Source organism: Pelobates fuscus, chromosome 2, assembly GCF_036172605.1.
Source record: "Pelobates fuscus isolate aPelFus1 chromosome 2, aPelFus1.pri, whole genome shotgun sequence".
NCBI lineage: Eukaryota > Metazoa > Chordata > Amphibia > Anura > Pelobatidae > Pelobates > Pelobates fuscus.
The window spans coordinates 448640072-448662493 of record NC_086318.1 but is presented as its reverse complement, the minus strand read 5'-3'; the positions used below and the strand labels follow the sequence as shown (position 1 = coordinate 448662493).

The 22422-nt window shown below is 45.0% G+C and overlaps 2 protein-coding genes across 4 annotated transcripts in view; one reads left to right on the top strand and one right to left on the bottom strand.

Moving 5' to 3' along the window:
* The window catches only part of TJAP1 (tight junction associated protein 1), a 73916-nt gene extending 67411 nt beyond the window's left edge, over window positions 1-6505 (bottom strand). Inside the window, exon 1 of one of the 3 annotated variants that reach the window (XM_063444182.1) lies at window positions 6437-6505. The gene's annotated coding sequence lies outside the window, so the exon portion shown is untranslated. The remainder of the gene's footprint in view (window positions 1-6436) is intronic. The other 2 variants (XM_063444179.1, XM_063444183.1) reach the window with 2 other exon arrangements.
* LRRC73 (leucine rich repeat containing 73) overlaps window positions 1-22422 on the top strand; it is a 347986-nt gene that overhangs the window by 134044 nt on the left and 191520 nt on the right. The window lies entirely within an intron of this gene.

Below are 22422 nucleotides of genomic sequence, written 5' to 3'. Positions count from 1 at the left end.
CATAATAATCCTCCCATTACACTATACCTCCATAATAATCCCCCATTACACTATAATTCCCATCATCCCCCCATTACACTATACCTCCATAATAATCCCCCATTACACTATACCTCCATAATAATCCCCCCATTACACTATACCTCCATAATAATCCCCCATTACACTATACCTCCATAATAATCCCCCCATTACACTATACCTCCATAATAATCCCCCCATTACACTATACCTCCATAATAATCCCCCATCACACTATACCTCCATAATAATCCCCCCATTACACTATACCTCCATAATAATCCCCCATTACACTATACCTCCATAATAATCCCCCATTACACTATACCTCCATAATAATCCCCCCATTACACTATACCTCCATAATAATCCTCCCATTACACTATACCTCCATAATAATCCCCCCATTACACTATACCTCCATAATAATCCCCCATTACACTATACCTCCATAATAATCCCCCATTACACTATACCTCCATAATAATCCCCCATTACACTATACCTCCGTAATAATCCCCCCATTACACTATACCTCCATAATAATTCCCCATTACACTATACCTCCATAATAATCCCCCCATTACACTATACCTCCATAATAATCCCCCATTACACTATACCTCCATAATAATCCCCCCATTACACTATACCTCCATAATAATCCCCCCATTACACTATACCTCCATAATAATCCCCACATTACACTATACCTCCATAATAATCCCCCATTACACTATACCTCCATAATAATCCCCCATTACACTATACCTCCATAATAATCCTCCCATTACACTATACCTCCATAATAATCCCCCATTACACTATACCTCCATAATAATCCTCCCATTACACTATACCTCCATAATAATCCTCCCATTACACTATACCTCCATAATAATCCTCCCATTACACTATACCTCCATAATAATCCTCCCATTACACTATACCTCCATAATAATCCCCCATTACACTATACCTCCATAATAATCCTCCCATTACACTATACCTCCATAATAATCCCCCATTACACTATACCTCCATAATAATCCCCCATTACACTATACCTCCATAATAATCCTCCCATTACACTATACCTCCATAATAATCCCCCATTACACTATACCTCCATAATAATCCTCCCATTACACTATACCTCCATAATAATCCCCCATTACACTATACCTCCATAATAATCCTCCCATTACACTATACCTCCATAATAATCCCCCCATTACACTATACCTCCATAATAATCCCCCATTACACTATACCTCCATAATAATCCCCCATTACACTATACCTCCATAATAATCCCCCATTACACTATACCTCCATAATAATCCCCCCATTAAACTATACCTCCATAATAATCCCCCATTACACTATACCCCCATAATAATCCCCCCATTACACTATACCTCCATAATAATCCCCCATTACACTATAACTCCATAATAATCCCCCATTACACTATACCCCCATAATAATCCCCCCATTACACTATACCTCCATAATAATCCCCCCATTACACTATACCTCCATAATAATCCCCCATTACACTATACCCCCATAATAATCCCCCCATTACACTATACCTCCATAATAATCCCCCCATTACACTATACCTCCATAATAATCCCCCCCATTACACTATACCTCCATAATAATCCCCCATTACACTATACCTCCATAATAATCCCCCCATTACACTATACCTCCATAATAATCCCCCATTACACTATACCTCCATAATAATCCTCCCATTACACTATACCTCCATAATAATCCCCCATTACACTATACCTCCATAATAATCCCCCATTACACTATACCTCCATAATAATCCCCCCATTACACTATACCTCCATAATAATCCTCACATTACACTATACCTCCATAATAATCCCCCATTACACTATACCTCCATAATAATCCTCCCATTACACTATACCTCCATAATAATCCTCCATTACACTATACCTCCATAATAATCCCCCCATTACACTATACCTCCATAATAATCCCCCATTACACTATACCTCCATAATAATCCTCCCATTACACTATACCTCCATAATAATCCTCCCATTACACTATACCTCTATAATAATCCCCCCATTACACTATACCTCCATAATAATCCTCCCATTACACTATACCTCCATAATAATCCCCCATTACACTATACCTCCATAATAATCCTCCCATTACACTATACCTCCATAATAATCCTCCCATTACACTATACCTCCATAATAATCCCCCCATTACACTATACCTCCATAATAATCCCCCCATTACACTATACCTCCATAATAATCCCCCCATTACACTATACCTCCATAATAATCCCCCCATTACACTATACCTCCATAATAATCCCCCCATTACACTATACCTCCATAATAATCCCCCCATTACACTATACCTCCATAATAATCCCCCCATTACACTATACCTCCATAATAATCCCCCCATCACACTATACCTCCATAATAATCCCCCCATTACACTATACCTCCATAATAATCCCCCCATTACACTATACCTCCATAATAATCCCCCCATTACACTATACCTCCATAATAATCCCCCCATTACACTATACCTCCATAATAATCCCCCATTACACTATACCTCCATAATAATCCTCCCATTACACTATACCTCCATAATAATCCCCCATTACACTATACCTCCATAATAATCCCCCCATTACACTATACCTCCATAATAATCCCCCATTACACTATACCTCCATAATAATCCCCCCATTACACTATACCTCCATAATAATCCCCCATTACACTATACCTCCATAATAATCCCCCCATTACACTATACCTCCATAATAATCCCCCATTACACTATACCCCCATAATAATCCTCCCATTACACTATACCTCCATAATAATCCCCCCATTACACTATACCTCCATAATAATCCCCCATTACACTATACCTCCATAATAATCCTCCCATTACACTATACCTCCATAATAATCCCCCCATTACACTATACCTCCATAATAATCCTCCCATTACACTATACCCCCATAATAATCCTCCCATTACACTATACCTCCATAATAATCCCCCCATTACACTATACCTCCATAATAATCCCCCATTACACTATACCTCTATAATAATCCCCCCATTACAGTATACCTCCATAATAATCCTCCCATTACAGTATACCTCCATAATAATCCTCCCATTACACTATACCTCCATAATAATCCCCCCATTACACTATACCTCCATAATAATCCCCCATTACACTATACCTCCATAATAATCCCCCATTACACTATACCTCCATAATAATCCCCCCATTACACTATACCTCCATAATAATCCTCCCATTACACTATACCCCCATAATAATCCTCCCATTACACTATACCTCCATAATAATCCCCCCATTACACTATACCTCCATAATAATCCCCCATTACACTATACCTCTATAATAATCCCCCCATTACAGTATACCTCCATAATAATCCTCCCATTACACTATACCTCCATAATAATCCCCCCATTACAGTATACCCCCATAATAATCCCCCCATTACAGTATACCTCCATAATAATCCTCCCATTACACTATACCTCCATAATAATCCCCCCATTACAGTATACCCCCATAATAATCCCCCATTACACTATACCTCCATAATAATCCTCCCATTACACTATACCTCCATAATAATCCCCCCATTACAGTATACCTCCATAATAATCCCCCATTACACTATACCTCCATAATAATCCCCCCATTACACTATACCTCCATAATAATCCCCCCATTACACTATACCTCCATAATAATCCCCCCATTACACTATACCTCCATAATAATCCCCCATTACACTATACCTCCATAATAATCCCCCATTACACTATACCTCCATAATAATCCCCCATTACACTATACCCCCATAATAATCCTCCCATTACACTATACCTCCATAATAATCCCCCCATTACACTATACCTCCATAATAATCCCCCATTACACTATACCTCCATAATAATCCTCCCATTACACTATACCTCCATAATAATCCCCCCATTACACTATACCTCCATAATAATCCTCCCATTACACTATACCCCCATAATAATCCTCCCATTACACTATACCTCCATAATAATCCCCCCATTACACTATACCTCCATAATAATCCCCCATTACACTATACCTCTATAATAATCCCCCCATTACAGTATACCTCCATAATAATCCTCCCATTACAGTATACCTCCATAATAATCCTCCCATTACACTATACCTCCATAATAATCCCCCCATTACACTATACCTCCATAATAATCCCCCATTACACTATACCTCCATAATAATCCCCCCATTACACTATACCTCCATAATAATCCTCCCATTACACTATACCCCCATAATAATCCTCCCATTACACTATACCTCCATAATAATCCCCCCATTACACTATACCTCCATAATAATCCCCCATTACACTATACCTCTATAATAATCCCCCCATTACAGTATACCTCCATAATAATCCTCCCATTACACTATACCTCCATAATAATCCCCCCATTACAGTATACCCCCATAATAATCCCCCCATTACAGTATACCTCCATAATAATCCTCCCATTACACTATACCTCCATAATAATCCCCCCATTACAGTATACCCCCATAATAATCCCCCATTACACTATACCTCCATAATAATCCTCCCATTACACTATACCTCCATAATAATCCCCCATTACACTATACCTCCGTAATAATCCCCCCATTACACTATACCTCCATAATAATTCCCCATTACACTATACCTCCATAATAATCCCCCATTACACTATACCTCCATAATAATTCCCCATTACACTATACCTCCATAATAATCCTCCCATTACACTATACCTCCATAATAATCCTCCCATTACACTATACCTCCATAATAATCCTCCCATTACACTATACCTCCATAATAATCCCCCCATTACAGTATACCCCCATAATAATCCCCCCATTACACTATACCTCCATAATAATCCCCCATTACACTATACCTCCATAATAATCCCCCATTACACTATAACTCCATAATAATCCCCCCATTACAGTATACCTCCATAATAATCCCCCATTACACTATACCTCCATAATAATCCCCCATTACACTATACCTCCATAATAATCCTCCCATTACACTATACCTCCATAATAATCCTCCCATTACACTATACCTCCATAATAATCCCCCCATTACACTATACCTCCATAATAATCCTCCCATTACACTATACCTCCATAATAATCCCCCATTACACTATACCTCCATAATAACCCCCCATTACACTATACCTCCATAATAATCCCCCCATTACACTATACCTCCATAATAATCCCCCCATTACACTATACCTCCATAATAATCCCCCATTACACTATACCTCCATAATAATCCCCCATTACACTATACCTCCATAATAATCCCCCCATTACACTATACCTCCATAATAATCCTCCCATTACACTATACCTCCATAATAATCCCCCATTACACTATACCTCCATAATAACCCCCCATTACACTATACCTCCATAATAATCCCCCCATTACACTATACCTCCATAATAATCCCCCATTACACTATACCTCCATAATAATCCCCCCATTACACTATACCTCCATAATAATCCCCCCATTACACTATACCTCCGTAATAATCCCCCCATTACACTATACCTCCATAATAATCCTCCCATTACACTATACCTCCATAATAATCCCCCCATTACACTATACCTCCATAATAATCCTCCCATTACACTATACCTCCATAATAATCCCCCATTACACTATACCTCCATAATAATCCCCCATTACACTATACCTCCATAATAATCCTCCCATTACACTATACCTCCATAATAATCCCCCCATTACACTATACCTCCATAATAATCCCCCCATTACACTATACCTCCATAATAATCCCCCCATTACACTATACCTCCATAATAATCCCCCATTACACTATACCTCCATAATAATCCTCCCATTACACTATACCTCCATAATAATCCCCCCATTACACTATACCTCCATAATAATCCCCCCATTACACTATACCCCCATAATAATCCTCCCATTACACTATACCTCCATAATAATCCCCCCATTACACTATACCTCCATAATAATCCCCCCATTACAGTATAATTCCCATCATCCCCCCTATAACACTATAATTCCCATCATCCCCCCTATAACACTATAATTCCCATCATCCCCCCCTATAACACTATAATTCCCATCATCCCCCCTATAACACTATAATTCCCATCATCCCCCCTATAACACTATAATTCCCATCATCCCCCGGTCTCTATGGTTTCTGTTACCCCCAGGCCGCCATGTTCCCGCGGGGAATGCCGGGTAATCCTTGGAATCCCCACGCACTGCGCGTAACGTCACCACATGGGCGGGGATTCTAGCGTCTCACGTGACCTCAGTGATGTCATCACCCGGAGCTCTATCAAATTGCCCTACCTGAGAAAATCCCCTACCCTCGTCACTTCCGGGGAGGGGAGTCAGCTGGATCCTTTGCTGCACATGCGTGCTAGCACTCCTGCTACTCCTCCACAGCCAGGTCCTGGAAGGTAACTAACACAGCCAGTAACCCAGCCAGGTCCTGGAAGGTAACTAACACAGCCAGTAACCCAGCCAGGTCCTGGAAGGTAACTAACACAGCCAGTAACCCAGCCAGGTCCTGGAAGGTAACTAACACAGCCAGTAACCCAGCCAGGTCCTGGAAGGTAACTAACACAGCCAGTAACCCAGCCAGGTCCTGGAAGGTAACTAACACAGCCAGTAACCCAGCCAGGTCCTGGAAGGTAACTAACCCAGCCAGTAACACAGCCAGGTCCTGGAAGGTAACTAACACAGCCAGTAACCCAGCCAGGTCCTGGAAGGTAACTAACCCAGCCAGTAACCCAGCCAGGTCCTGGAAGGTAACTAACACAGCCAGTAACCCAGCCAGGTCCTGGAAGGTAACTAACCCAGCCAGTAACACAGCCAGGTCCTGGAAGGTAACTAACACAGCCAGTAACACAGCCAGGTCCTGGAAGGTAACTAACACAGCCAGTAACCCAGCCAGGTCCTGGAAGGTAACTAACCCAGCCAGTAACACAGCCAGGTCCTGGAAGGTAACTAACACAGCCAGTAACACAGCCAGGTCCTGGAAGGTAACTAACACAGCCAGTAACCCAGCCAGGTCCTGGAAGGTAACTAACCCAGCCAGTAACCCAGCCAGGTCCTGGAAGGTAACTAACACAGCCAGTAACCCAGCCAGGTCCTGGAAGGTAACTAACCCAGCCAGTAACCCAGCCAGGTCCTGGAAGGTAACTAACACAGCCAGTAACCCAGCCAGGTCCTGGACGGTAACTAACACAGCCAGTAACCCAGCCAGGTCCTGGAACGTAACTAACCCAGCCAGGTCCTGGAAGGTAACTAACCCAGCCAGGTCCTGGAAGGTAACTAACACAGCCAGTAACACAGCCAGGTCCTGGAAGGTAACTAACACAGCCAGTAACCCAGCCAGGTCCTGGAAGGTAACTAACCCAGCCAGTAACCCAGCCAGGTCCTGGAAGGTAACTAACCCAGCCAGTAACCCAGCCAGGTCCTGGAAGGTAACTAACCCAGCCAGTAACACAGCCAGGTCCTGGAAGGTAACTAACACAGCCAGTAACACAGCCAGGTCCTGGAAGGTAACTAACACAGCCAGTAACACAGCCAGGTCCTGGAAGGTAACTAACACAGCCAGTAACCCCGCCAGGTCCTGGAAGGTAACTAACACAGCCAGTAACACAGCCAGGTCCTGGAAGGTAACTAACACAGCCAGTAACCCAGCCAGGTCCTGGAAGGTAACTAACACAGCCAGTAACCCAGCCAGGTCCTGGAAGGTAACTAACACAGCCAGTAACACAGCCAGGTCCTGGAAGGTAACTAACACAGCCAGTAACACAGCCAGGTCCTGGAAGGTAACTAACACAGCCAGTAACCCAGCCAGGTCCTGGAAGGTAACTAACACAGCCAGTAACCCAGCCAGGTCCTGGAAGGTAACTAACACAGCCAGTAACCCAGCCAGGTCCTGGAAGGTAAGTAACATAGCCCGGTCCTGGAAGGTAACTAACACAGCCAGGTCCTGGAAGGTAACTAACACAGCCAGTTCCTGGAAGGTAAGCAACACAGCCAGTTCCTGGAAGGTAAGCAACACAGCCAGTTCCTGGAAGGTAAGCAACACAGCCAGTTCCTGGAAGGTAAGCAACACAGCCAGTTCCTGGAAGGTAAGCAAAACAGCCAGTTCCTGGAAGGTAAGCAACACAGCCAGTTCCTGGAAGGTAAGCAACACAGCCAGTACCTGGAAGGTAACTAACACAGCCGGGTCCTGGAAGGTAACTAACACAGCCAGGTCCTGGAAGGTAACTAACACAGCCAGGTCCTGGAAGGTAAGTAACACAGCAACGGTTAATATCAATTCTGAGAGAGAGAGTGGCTCTGCAGGGGTAATATCAATACTGAAAGAGAACGGCACCGCGGGGGCTAATATCAATACTGAGAGAGAACGCACCGCGGGGGTTAATATCAATACTGAGAGAGAGAGCGGCACCACAGTGGTTAATATCAATACTGAGAGAGCGGCACCACGGGTGTTAATATCAATACTGAGAGAGAGAGAGCGGCACCACAGGGGTTTAATATCAATGCTGACAGAGAGAGAGCGGCACCGCAGGGGTTAATATCAATATTGAGAGAGAGCGGCACCGCAGGGGTTAATATCAATATTGAGAGAGAGCGGCACCGCAGAGGTTAATATCAATATTGAGAGAGAGCGGCACCGCAGAGGTTAATATCAATATTGAGAGAGAGCGGCACCGCAGAGGTTGATATCAATACTGAGAGAGAGAGAGAGCGGCACCGCAGAGGTTAATATCAATACTGAGAGAGAGAGCGGCACCGCTGGGGTTAATATCAATACTGAGAGAGAGAGAGCGGCACCGCAGGGGTTAATATCAATACTGAGAGAGAGAGAGAGAGAGAGCGGCACCACAGGGGTTAATATCAATACTGAGAGAGAGAGAGAGAGCGGCACCGCTGGGGTTAATATCAATACTGAGAGAGAAAGCGGCACCGCAGGGGTTAATATCAATACTGAGAGAGAGCGGCACCGAGTGGAGGTGGGCACAGGCCAGGGTGCTGAACGGGTGGAGGTTGGCACACGGCAGGACGCTGAGCAGGTGGAAGTGGGCACACGGCAGGGCTCTGAGCGGGTGGAGGTGGGCACACGGCAGGGCTCTGAGCGGGTGGAGGTGGGCACACGGCAGGGCGCTTAGCGGGTGGAGGTGGGCACACGGCAGGGCGCTGAGCGGGTGGAGGTGGGCACACGGCAGGGCGCTGAGCGGGTGGAAGTGGGCACACGGCCGGGTGGAGGTGGGCATTCGGGAGGGCGCTGAGCAGATCTGTCCCATGCCCACACTTATCTCACCTGGGTTCCTGGCAGTGTGCGGCAAGGTGTGGCACAGGGCTGTCTCTCTCATCCTTGAAGGATTAGCTACAAGTACCGTGTTTGTTTACAAACAAAACATCTCAATCCTTGGCCATGACTAATGTGGGCGCGTTACTACTAAACCTCTTAATTACAGCTATGAATTGTGTATCCGCAGGGCACATATTTCTTCTACACACAGGATCAGCCAACACTCACATAAACAATACCTTCAACACCGAGGAACACGCAACCTGCAATTGCCCTACATAGGGGCATTATAAGGTCACCTTATTTAGAGAGAATCCAAAAACGACCTGTCCTGATAACGTACGGTCATTACATTAGATATAAACCCAGCACTGTCTGAGCCTGTCCTGATAACGTGCAGTCATTACATTACATATAAACCCAGCGCTGTTTGAGCCTGTCCTGATAACGTGCAGTCATTACATTACATATAAACCCAGCGCTGTTTGAGCCTGTCCTGATAACGTGCAGTCATTACATTAGATATAAACCCAGCTCTGTCTGAGCCTGTCCTGATAACGTGCGGTTATTACATTAGATATAAACCCAGCGCTGTCTGAGCCTGTCCTGATAACGTGCAGTCATTACATTAGATATAAACCCAGCACTGTTTGAGCCTGTCCTGATAACGTGCAGTCATTACATTACATATAAACCCAGCGCTGTTTGAGCCTGTCCTGATAACGTGCAGTCATTACATTAGATATAAACCCAGCGCTGTCTGAGCCTGTCCTGATAACGTACGGTCATTACATTAGATATAAACCCAGCACTGTCTGAGCCTGTCCTGATAACGTGCGGTCATTACATTAGATATAAACCCAGCACTGTCTGAGCCTGTCCTGATAACGTGCGGTCATTACATTAGATATAAACCCAGCGCTGTCTGAGCCTGTCCTGATAACGTGCGGTCATTACATTAGATATAAACCCAGCACTGTCTGAGCCTGTCCTGATAACGTGCAGTCATTACATTAGATATATACCCAGCGCTGTCTGAGCCTGTCCTGATAACGTGCAGTCATTACATTAGATACAGACCCAGCGCTGTCTGAGCCTGTCCTGATAACGTGCAGTCATTACATTAGGTACAAACCCAGCGCTGTCTGAGCCTGTCCTGATAACGTGCAGTCATTACATTAGATATAAACCCAGCGCTGTCTGAGCCTGTCCTGATAACGTGCGGTCATTACATTAGATATAAACCCAGCGCTGTCTGAGCCTGTCCTGTTAACGTGCAGTCATTACATTAGATATAAACCCAGCGCTGTCTGAGCCTGTCCTTATAACGTGCAGTTATTACATTAGATATAAACCCAGCGCTGTCTGAGCCTGTCCTGTTAACGTGCAGTCATTACATTAGATATAAACCCAGCGCTGTCTGAGCCTGTCCTGATAACGTGCGGTCATTACATTAGATATAAACCCAGCACTGTCTGAGCCTGTCCTGATAACGTGCAGTCATTACATTAGATATATACCCAGCGCTGTCTGAGCCTGTCCTGATAACGTGCAGTCATTACATTAGATACAGACCCAGCGCTGTCTGAGCCTGTCCTGATAACGTGCAGTCATTACATTAGGTACAAACCCAGCGCTGTCTGAGCCTGTCCTGATAACGTGCAGTCATTACATTAGATATAAACCCAGCGCTGTCTGAGCCTGTCCTGATAACGTGCGGTCATTACATTAGATATAAACCCAGCGCTGTCTGAGCCTGTCCTGTTAACGTGCAGTCATTACATTAGATATAAACCCAGCGCTGTCTGAGCCTGTCCTTATAACGTGCAGTTATTACATTAGATATAAACCCAGCTCTGTCTGAGCCTGTCCTGATAACGTACAGTCATTACATTTGATATAAACCCAGCGCTGTCTGAGCCTGTCCTGATAACGTGCCGTCATTACTTTAGATATAAATCCAGCGCTGTCTGAGCCTGTCCTGATAACGTACGGTCATTACATTAGATATAAACCCAGCGCTGTCTGAGCCTGTCCTGATAACGTGCCGTCATTACTTTAGATATAAACCCAGCGCTGTCTGAGCCTGTCCTGATAACGTACGGTCATTACATTAGATATAAACCCAGCGCTGTCTGAGCCTGTCCTGATAACGTACAGTCATTACATTAGATATAAACCCAGCGCTGTCTGAGCCTGTCCTGATAACGTGCAGTCATTACATTAGATATAAACCCAGCGCTGTCTGAGCCTGTCCTGATAACGTACAGTCATTACATTAGATATAAACCCAGCGCTATCTGAGCCTGTCCTGATAACGTGCAGTCATTACATTAGATATAAACCCAGCGCTGTCTGAGCCTGTCCTGATAATGTGCGGTTATTACATTAGATATAAACCCAGCGCTGTCTGAGCCTGTCCTGATAACGTGCAGTCATTACATTAGATATAAACCCAGCGCTGTCTGAGCCTGTCCTGATAACATGCCGTCATTACATTACATATAAACCCAGCGCTGTCTGAGCCTGTCCTGATAACGTGCAGTCATTACATTAAATATAAACCCAGCGCTGTCTGAGCCTGTCCTGATAACGTGCAGTCATTACATTAGATATAAACCCAGCGCTGTCTGAGCCTGTCCTGATAACGTGCTGTCATTACATTACATATAAACCCAGCGCTGTCTGAGCCTGTCCTGATAACGTGCAGTCATTACATTAGATACAAACCCAGCGCTGTCTGAGCCTGTCCTGATAACGTGCGGTCATTACATTAGATATAAACCCAGCGCTGTCTGAGCCTGTCCTGATAACGTGCAGACATTACATTAGATATAAGCCCAGCGCTGTCTGAGCCTGTCCTGATAACGTGCGGTCATTACATTAGATATAAACCCAGCACTGTCTGAGCCTGTCCTGATAACGTGCAGTCATTACATTAGATATAAGCCCAGCACTGTCTGAGCCTGTCCTGATAACGTGCGGTCATTACATTAGATATAAACCCAGCGCTGTCTGAGCCTGTCCTGATAACGTGCAGTCATTACATTAGATATAAACCCAGAGCTGTCTGAGCCTGTCCTGATAACGTGCGGTCATTACATTAGATAAAGACCCAGCGCTGTCTGAGCCTGTCCTGATAACGTGCGGTCATTACATTAGATAAAGACCCAGCGCTGTCTGAGCCTGTCCTGATAACGTGCGGTCATTACATTAGATATAATCCCAGCGCTGTCTGAGCCTGTCCTGATAACTTGCGGTCATTACATTAGATATAAACCCAGAGCTGTCTGAGCCTGTCCTGATAACGTGCAGTCATTACATTAGATATAAGCCCAGCGCTGTCTGAGCCTGTCCTGATAACGTGCGGTCATTACATTAGATATAAACCCAGCACTGTCTGAGCCTGTCCTGATAACGTGCGGTCATTACATTAGATATAAACCCAGCGCTGTCTGAGCCTGTCCTGATAACGTGCGGTCATTACATTAGATATAAACCCAGAGCTGTCTGAGCCTGTCCTGATAACGTGCGGTCATTACATTAGATAAAGACCCAGCGCTGTCTGAGCCTGTCCTGATAACGTGCGGTCATTACATTAGATATAATCCCAGCGCTGTCTGAGCCTGTCCTGATAACGTGCGGTCATTACATTAGATATAATCCCAGCGCTGTCTGAGCCTGTCCTGATAACGTGCGGTCATTACATTAGATATAATCCCAGCGCTGTCTGAGCCTGTCCTGATAACGTGCGGTCATTACATTAGATAAAGACCCAGCGCTGTCTGAGCCTGTCCTGATAACGTGCAGTCATTACATTAGATATAATCCCAGCGCTGTCTGAGCCTGTCCTGATAACGTGCAGTCATTACATTAGATATAAACCCAGAGCTGTCTGAGCCTGTCCTGATAACGTGCGGTCATTACATTAGATAAAGACCCAGCGCTGTCTGAGCCTGTCCTGATAACGTGCGGTCATTACATTAGATATAATCCCAGCGCCGTCTGAGCCTGTCCTGATAACGTACGGTCATTACATTAGATATAAACCCAGCACTGTCTGAGCCTGTCCTGATAACGTGCTGTCATTACATTAGATATAAACCCAGCGCTGTCTGAGCCTGTCCTGATAATGTGCGGTCATTACATTAGATATAAACCCAGCGCTGTCTGAGCCTGTCCTGATAACGTGCGGTCATTACATTAGATATAAACCCAGAGCTGTCTGAGCCTGTCCTGATAACGTGCGGTCATTACATTAGATAAAGACCCAGCGCTGTCTGAGCCTGTCCTGATAACGTGCAGTCATTACATTAGATATAATCCCAGCGCTGTCTGAGCCTGTCCTGATAACGTGCAGTCATTACATTAGATATAAACCCAGAGCTGTCTGAGCCTGTCCTGATAACGTGCAGTCATTACATTAGATACAAACCCAGCGCTGTCTGAGCCTGTCCTGATAACGTGCGGTCATTACATTTAGATAAAGACCCAGCGCTGTCTGAGCCTGTCCTGATAACGTGCGGTCATTACATTAGATATAATCCCAGCGCTGTCTGAGCCTGTCCTGATAACGTACGGTCATTACATTAGATATAAACCCAGCACTGTCTGAGCCTGTCCTGATAACGTGCTGTCATTACATTAGATATAAACCCAGCGCTGTCTGAGCCTGTCCTGATAACGTGCGGTCATTACATTAGATATAAACCCAGCGCTGTCTGAGCCTGTCCTGATAACGTACGGTCATTACATTAGATATAAACCCAGCACTGTCTGAGCCTGTCCTGATAACGTGCAGTCATTACATTAGATATAAACCCAGCGCTGTCTGAGCCTGTCCTGATAACGTGCGGTCATTACATTAGATATAATCCCAGCGCTGTCTGAGCTTGTCCTGATAACGTGCGGTCATTACATTAGATATAATCCCAGCGCTGTCTGAGCCTGTCCTGATAACGTGCGGTCATTACATTAGATATAAACCCAGCGCTGTCTGAGCCTGTCCTGATAACGTGCGGTCATTACATTAGATCTAAACCCAGCTCTGTCTGAGCCTGTCCTGATAACGTGCAGTCATTACATTAAATATATACCCAGCGCTGTCTGAGCCTGTCCTGATAACGTGCAGTCATTACATTAAATATAAACCCAGCGCTGTCTGAGCCTGTCCTGATAACGTGCAGTCATTACATTAGATATAAACCCAGCGCTGTCTGAGCCTGTCCTGATAACGTACGGTCATTACATTAGATATAAACCCAGCGCTGTCTGAGCCTGTCCTGATAACGTGCAGTCATTACATTAGATATAATCCCAGCGCTGTCTGAGCCTGTCCTGATAACGTGCAGTCATTACATTAGATATAAACCCAGAGCTGTCTGAGCCTGTCCTGATAACGTGCAGTCATTACATTAGATACAAACCCAGCGCTGTCTGAGCCTGTCCTGATAACGTGCGGTCATTACATTTAGATAAAGACCCAGCGCTGTCTGAGCCTGTCCTGATAACGTGCGGTCATTACATTAGATATAATCCCAGCGCTGTCTGAGCCTGTCCTGATAACGTACGGTCATTACATTAGATATAAACCCAGCACTGTCTGAGCCTGTCCTGATAACGTGCTGTCATTACATTAGATATAAACCCAGCGCTGTCTGAGCCTGTCCTGATAACGTGCGGTCATTACATTAGATATAAACCCAGCGCTGTCTGAGCCTGTCCTGATAACGTACGGTCATTACATTAGATATAAACCCAGCACTGTCTGAGCCTGTCCTGATAACGTGCAGTCATTACATTAGATATAAACCCAGCGCTGTCTGAGCCTGTCCTGATAACGTGCGGTCATTACATTAGATATAATCCCAGCGCTGTCTGAGCTTGTCCTGATAACGTGCGGTCATTACATTAGATATAATCCCAGCGCTGTCTGAGCCTGTCCTGATAACGTGCGGTCATTACATTAGATATAAACCCAGCGCTGTCTGAGCCTGTCCTGATAACGTGCGGTCATTACATTAGATCTAAACCCAGCTCTGTCTGAGCCTGTCCTGATAACGTGCAGTCATTACATTAAATATATACCCAGCGCTGTCTGAGCCTGTCCTGATAACGTGCAGTCATTACATTAAATATAAACCCAGCGCTGTCTGAGCCTGTCCTGATAACGTGCAGTCATTACATTAGATATAAACCCAGCGCTGTCTGAGCCTGTCCTGATAACGTACGGTCATTACATTAGATATAAACCCAGCGCTGTCTGAGCCTGTCCTGATAACGTGCAGTCATTACATAAGATATAAACCCAGCGCTGTCTGAGCCTGTCCTGATAACGTACGGTCATTACATTAGATATATACCCAGCGCTGTCTGAGCCTGTCCTGATAACGTGCAGTCATTACATTAGATATAAACCCAGCGCTGTCTGAGCCTGTCCTGATAACGTGCAGTCATTACATTAGATATAAACCCAGCGCTGTCTGAGCCTGTCCTGATAACGTATGGTCATTACATTAGATATCTACCCAGTGCTGTCTGAGCCTGTCCTGATAACGTGCAGTCATTACATTAGATATAAACCCAGCGCTGTCTGAGCCTGTCCTGATAACGTGCAGTCATTACATTAGATATAAACCCAGCGCTGTCTGAGCCTGTCCTGAGAACGTGCAGTCATTACATTAGATATAAACCCAGCGCTGTCTGAGCCTGTCCTGAGAACGTGCAGTCATTACATTAGATATAAACCCAGCGCTGTCTGAGCCTGCCCTGATAACGTGCTGTCATTACATTTGATATAAACCCAGTGCTGTCTGAGCCTGTCCTGATAACGTGCAGTCATTACATTAGATATAAACCCAGCGCTGTCTGAGCCTGTCCTGATAACGTGCAGTCATTACATTAAATATAAACTGAGCGCTGTTTGAGCCTGTCCTGATAACGTGCGGTCATTACATTAGATATAAGCCCAGCGCTGTCTGAGCCTGTCCTGGTAACATCAGCTCCATTAGATATAAACCCAGTGCTGTCTGAGCCTGTCCTGATAACGTGCAGTCAGATCCCCTACATTCGATATAAACCCAGCACTGTCTGAGCCTGCCCTGATAACGTGCAGTCATTACATTAGATATAAACCCAGCGCTGTCTGAGCCTGTCCTGATAACGTGCAGTCATTACATTAAATATAAACCCAGCGCTGTCTGAGCCTGTCCTGATAACGTGCGGTCATTACATTAGATATAAACCCAGCGCTGTCTGAGCCTGTCCTGGTAACATCAGCTCCATTAGATATAAACCCAGCGCTGTCTGAGCCTGTCCTGCTAACATGCGGTCAGATCCCCTACATTCAATATAAACCCAGCACTGTCTGAGCCTGCCCTGATAACGTGCAGTCATTACATTAGATATAAACCCAGCGCTGTCTGAGCCTGTCCTGATAACGTGCTGTCATTACATTAGATATAAACCCAGCGCTGTCTGAGCCTGCCCTGATAACGTGCTGTCATTACATTGGATATAAACCCAGTGCTGTCTGAGCCTGTCCTGATAACGTGCAGTCATTACATTAGATATAAACCCAGCGCTGTCTGAGCCTGTCCTGCTAACGTGCAGTCAGGTCCACTACATTCGATATAAACCCAGCGCTGTCTGAGCCTGTCCTGATAACGTGCAGTCATTACATTAGATATAAACCCAGCGCTGTCTGAGCCTGTCCTGATAACGTACAGTCATTACATTGGATATAAACCCAGCGCTGTCTGAGCCTGTGCTGATAACGCGCAGTATATTAGATATAAACCCAGCGCTGATTGAGCCTGTCCTGTTAACGTGCGGTCATTACATTAGATATAAACTCAGCGCTGTCTGAGCCTGTCCTGAAAACGTACGGTCATTACATTAGATATAAACCCAGTGCTGTCTGAGCCTGTCCTGATAACATGCAGTCATTACATTAAATATAAACCCAGCGCTGTCTGAGCCTGTCCTGATAACGTGCTGTCATTACATTAGATATAAACCCAGCGCTGTCTGAGCCTGTCCTGATAATGTGCGGTCATTACATTAGATATAAACCCAGCGCTGTCTGAGCCTGTCCTGATAACGTGCGGTCATTACATTAGATATAAACCCAGAGCTGTCTGAGCCTGTCCTGATAACGTGCGGTCATTACATTAGATAAAGACCCAGCGCTGTCTGAGCCTGTCCTGATAACGTGCAGTCATTACATTAGATATAATCCCAGCGCTGTCTGAGCCTGTCCTGATAACGTGCAGTCATTACATTAGATATAAACCCAGAGCTGTCTGAGCCTGTCCTGATAACGTGCAGTCATTACATTAGATACAAACCCAGCGCTGTCTGAGCCTGTCCTGATAACGTGCGGTCATTACATTTAGATAAAGACCCAGCGCTGTCTGAGCCTGTCCTGATAACGTGCGGTCATTACATTAGATATAATCCCAGCGCTGTCTGAGCCTGTCCTGATAACGTACGGTCATTACATTAGATATAAACCCAGCACTGTCTGAGCCTGTCCTGATAACGTGCTGTCATTACATTAGATATAAACCCAGCGCTGTCTGAGCCTGTCCTGATAACGTGCGGTCATTACATTAGATATAAACCCAGCGCTGTCTGAGCCTGTCTTGATATCGTTCAGTCATTACATTAGATCTAAACCCAGCGCTGTCTGAGCCTGTCCTGATAACGTGCAGTCATTACATTAGATATAAACCCAGCGCTGTCTGAGCCTGTCCTGATAACGTGCGGTCATTACATTAGATATAATCCCAGCGCTGTCTGAGCTTGTCCTGATAACGTGCGGTCATTACATTAGATATAATCCCAGCGCTGTCTGAGCCTGTCCTGATAACGTGCGGTCATTACATTAGATATAAACCCAGCGCTGTCTGAGCCTGTCCTGATAACGTGCGGTCATTACATTAGATCTAAACCCAGCTCTGTCTGAGCCTGTCCTGATAACGTGCAGTCATTACATTAAATATATACCCAGCGCTGTCTGAGCCTGTCCTGATAACGTGCAGTCATTACATTAAATATAAACCCAGCGCTGTCTGAGCCTGTCCTGATAACGTGCAGTCATTACATTAGATATAAACCCAGCGCTGTCTGAGCCTGTCCTGATAACGTACGGTCATTACATTAGATATAAACCCAGCGCTGTCTGAGCCTGTCCTGATAACGTGCAGTCATTACATAAGATATAAACCCAGCGCTGTCTGAGCCTGTCCTGATAACGTACGGTCATTACATTAGATATATACCCAGCGCTGTCTGAGCCTGTCCTGATAACGTGCAGTCATTACATTAGATATAAACCCAGCGCTGTCTGAGCCTGTCCTGATAACGTGCAGTCATTACATTAGATATAAACCCAGCGCTGTCTGAGCCTGTCCTGATAACGTATGGTCATTACATTAGATATCTACCCAGTGCTGTCTGAGCCTGTCCTGATAACGTGCAGTCATTACATTAGATATAAACCCAGCGCTGTCTGAGCCTGTCCTGATAACGTGCAGTCATTACATTAGATATAAACCCAGCGCTGTCTGAGCCTGTCCTGAGAACGTGCAGTCATTACATTAGATATAAACCCAGCGCTGTCTGAGCCTGTCCTGAGAACGTGCAGTCATTACATTAGATATAAACCCAGCGCTGTCTGAGCCTGCCCTGATAACGTGCTGTCATTACATTTGATATAAACCCAGTGCTGTCTGAGCCTGTCCTGATAACGTGCAGTCATTACATTAGATATAAACCCAGCGCTGTCTGAGCCTGTCCTGATAACGTGCAGTCATTACATTAAATATAAACTGAGCGCTGTTTGAGCCTGTCCTGATAACGTGCGGTCATTACATTAGATATAAGCCCAGCGCTGTCTGAGCCTGTCCTGGTAACATCAGCTCCATTAGATATAAACCCAGTGCTGTCTGAGCCTGTCCTGATAACGTGCAGTCAGATCCCCTACATTCGATATAAACCCAGCACTGTCTGAGCCTGCCCTGATAACGTGCAGTCATTACATTAGATATAAACCCAGCGCTGTCTGAGCCTGTCCTGATAACGTGCGGTCATTACATTAGATATAAACCCAGCGCTGTCTGAGCCTGTCCTGATAACGTGCAGTCATTACATTAGATATAAACCCAGCGCTGTCTGAGCCTGTCCTGATAACGCGCGGTCATTACATTAGATATAAACCCAGCGCTGTCTGAGCCTGTCCTGATAACGCGCGGTCATTACATTAGATATAAACCCAGCGCTGTCTGAGCCTGTCCTGATAACGTGCTGTCATTACATTAGATATAAACACAGCGCTGTCTGAGCCTGTCCTGATAACGTGCAGTCATTACATTAGATATAAGCCCAGCACTGTCTGAGCCTGTCCTGATAACGCGCGGTCATTACATTAGATATAAACCCAGCGCTGTCTGAGCCTGTCCTGATAACGTGCTGTCATTAAATTAGATATAAACCCAGCGCTGTCTGAGCCTGTCCTGATAACGTGCAGTCATTACATTAGATATAAACCCAGCGCTGTCTGAGCCTGCCCTGATAACGTGCTGTCATTACATTTGATATAAACCCAGTGCTGTCTGAGCCTGTCCTGATAACGTGCAGTCATTACATTAGATATAAACCCAGCGCTGTCTGAGCCTGTCCTGATAACGTGCTGTCATTACATTAGATACAGACCCAGCGCTGTCTGAGCCTGTCCTGATAACGTGCTGTCATTACATTAGATATAAACCCAGCGCTGTCTGAGCCTGTCCTGATAACGTGCAGTCATTACATTAGATATAAACCCAGCGCTGTCTGAGCCTGTCCTGATAACGTGCGGTCATTACATTAGATATAAACCCAGTGCTGTCTGAGATTGTCCTGATAACGTGCGGTCATTACATTAGATATAAACCCAGCGCTGTCTGAGCCTGTCCTGATAACGTGCAGTCATTACATTAGGTACAAACCCAGCGCTGTCTGAGCCTGTCCTGATAACGTGCAGTCATTACATTAGATATAAACCCAGCGCTGTCTGAGCCTGTCCTGATAACGTGCAGTCATTACATTAGATATAAACCCAGCGCTGTCTGAGCCTGTCCTGATAACGTACGGTCATTACATTAGATATAATCCCAGCACTGTCTGAGCCTGTCCTGATAACGTGCAGTCATTACATTAGATATAAACCCAGCGCTGCCTGAGCCTGTCCTGATAACGTACGGTCATTACATTAGATATAAACCCAGCGCTGTCTGAGCCTGTCCTGATAACGTGCAGTCATTACATTAGATATAAACCCAGCGCTGTCTGAGCCTGTCCTGATAACGTGCGGTCATTACATTAGATATAAACCCAGCGCTGTCTGAGCCTGTCCTGATAACGTGCAGTCATTACATTAGATATAAACCCAGCGCTGTCTGAGCCTGTCCTGATAACGCGCGGTCATTACATTAGATATAAACCCAGCGCTGTCTGAGCCTGTCCTGATAACGCGCGGTCATTACATTAGATATAAACCCAGCGCTGTCTGAGCCTGTCCTGATAACGTGCTGTCATTACATTAGATATAAACACAGCGCTGTCTGAGCCTGTCCTGATAACGTGCAGTCATTACATTAGATATAAGCCCAGCACTGTCTGAGCCTGTCCTGATAACGCGCGGTCATTACATTAGATATAAACCCAGCGCTGTCTGAGCCTGTCCTGATAACGTGCTGTCATTAAATTAGATATAAACCCAGCGCTGTCTGAGCCTGTCCTGATAACGTGCAGTCATTACATTAGATATAAACCCAGCGCTGTCTGAGCCTGTCCTGATAACGTGCAGTCATTACATTAGATATAAACCCAGCGCTGTCTGAGCCTGTCCTTATAACGTGCAGTTATTACATTAGATATAAACCCAGCGCTGTCTGAGCCTGTCCTTATAACGTGCAGTTATTACATTAGATATAAGCCCAGCACTGTCTGAGCCTGTCCTGATAACGCGCGGTCATTACATTAGATATAAACCCAGCGCTGTCTGAGCCTGTCCTGATAACGTGCTGTCATTAAATTAGATATAAACCCAGCGCTGTCTGAGCCTGTCCTGATAACGTGCAGTCATTACATTAGATATAAACCCAGCGCTGTCTGAGCCTGCCCTGATAACGTGCTGTCATTACATTTGATATAAACCCAGTGCTGTCTGAGCCTGTCCTGATAACGTGCAGTCATTACATTAGATATAAACCCAGCGCTGTCTGAGCCTGTCCTGATAACGTGCAGTCATTACATTAGATATAAACCCAGCGCTGTCTGAGCCTGTCCTGAGAACGTGCAGTCATTACATTAGATATAAACCCAGCGCTGTCTGAGCCTGTCCTGATAACGTGCTGTCATTAAATTAGATATAAACCCAGCGCTGTCTGAGCCTGTCCTGATAACGTGCAGTCATTACATTAGATATAAACCCAGCGCTGTCTGAGCCTGTCCTGATAACGTGCAGTCATTACATTAGATATAAACCCAGCGCTGTCTGAGCCTGTCCTTATAACGTGCAGTTATTACATTAGATATAAACCCAGCGCTGTCTGAGCCTGTCCTTATAACGTGCAGTTATTACATTAGATATAAGCCCAGCACTGTCTGAGCCTGTCCTGATAACGCGCGGTCATTACATTAGATATAAACCCAGCGCTGTCTGAGCCTGTCCTGATAACGTGCTGTCATTAAATTAGATATAAACCCAGCGCTGTCTGAGCCTGTCCTGATAACGTGCAGTCATTACATTAGATATAAACCCAGCGCTGTCTGAGCCTGCCCTGATAACGTGCTGTCATTACATTT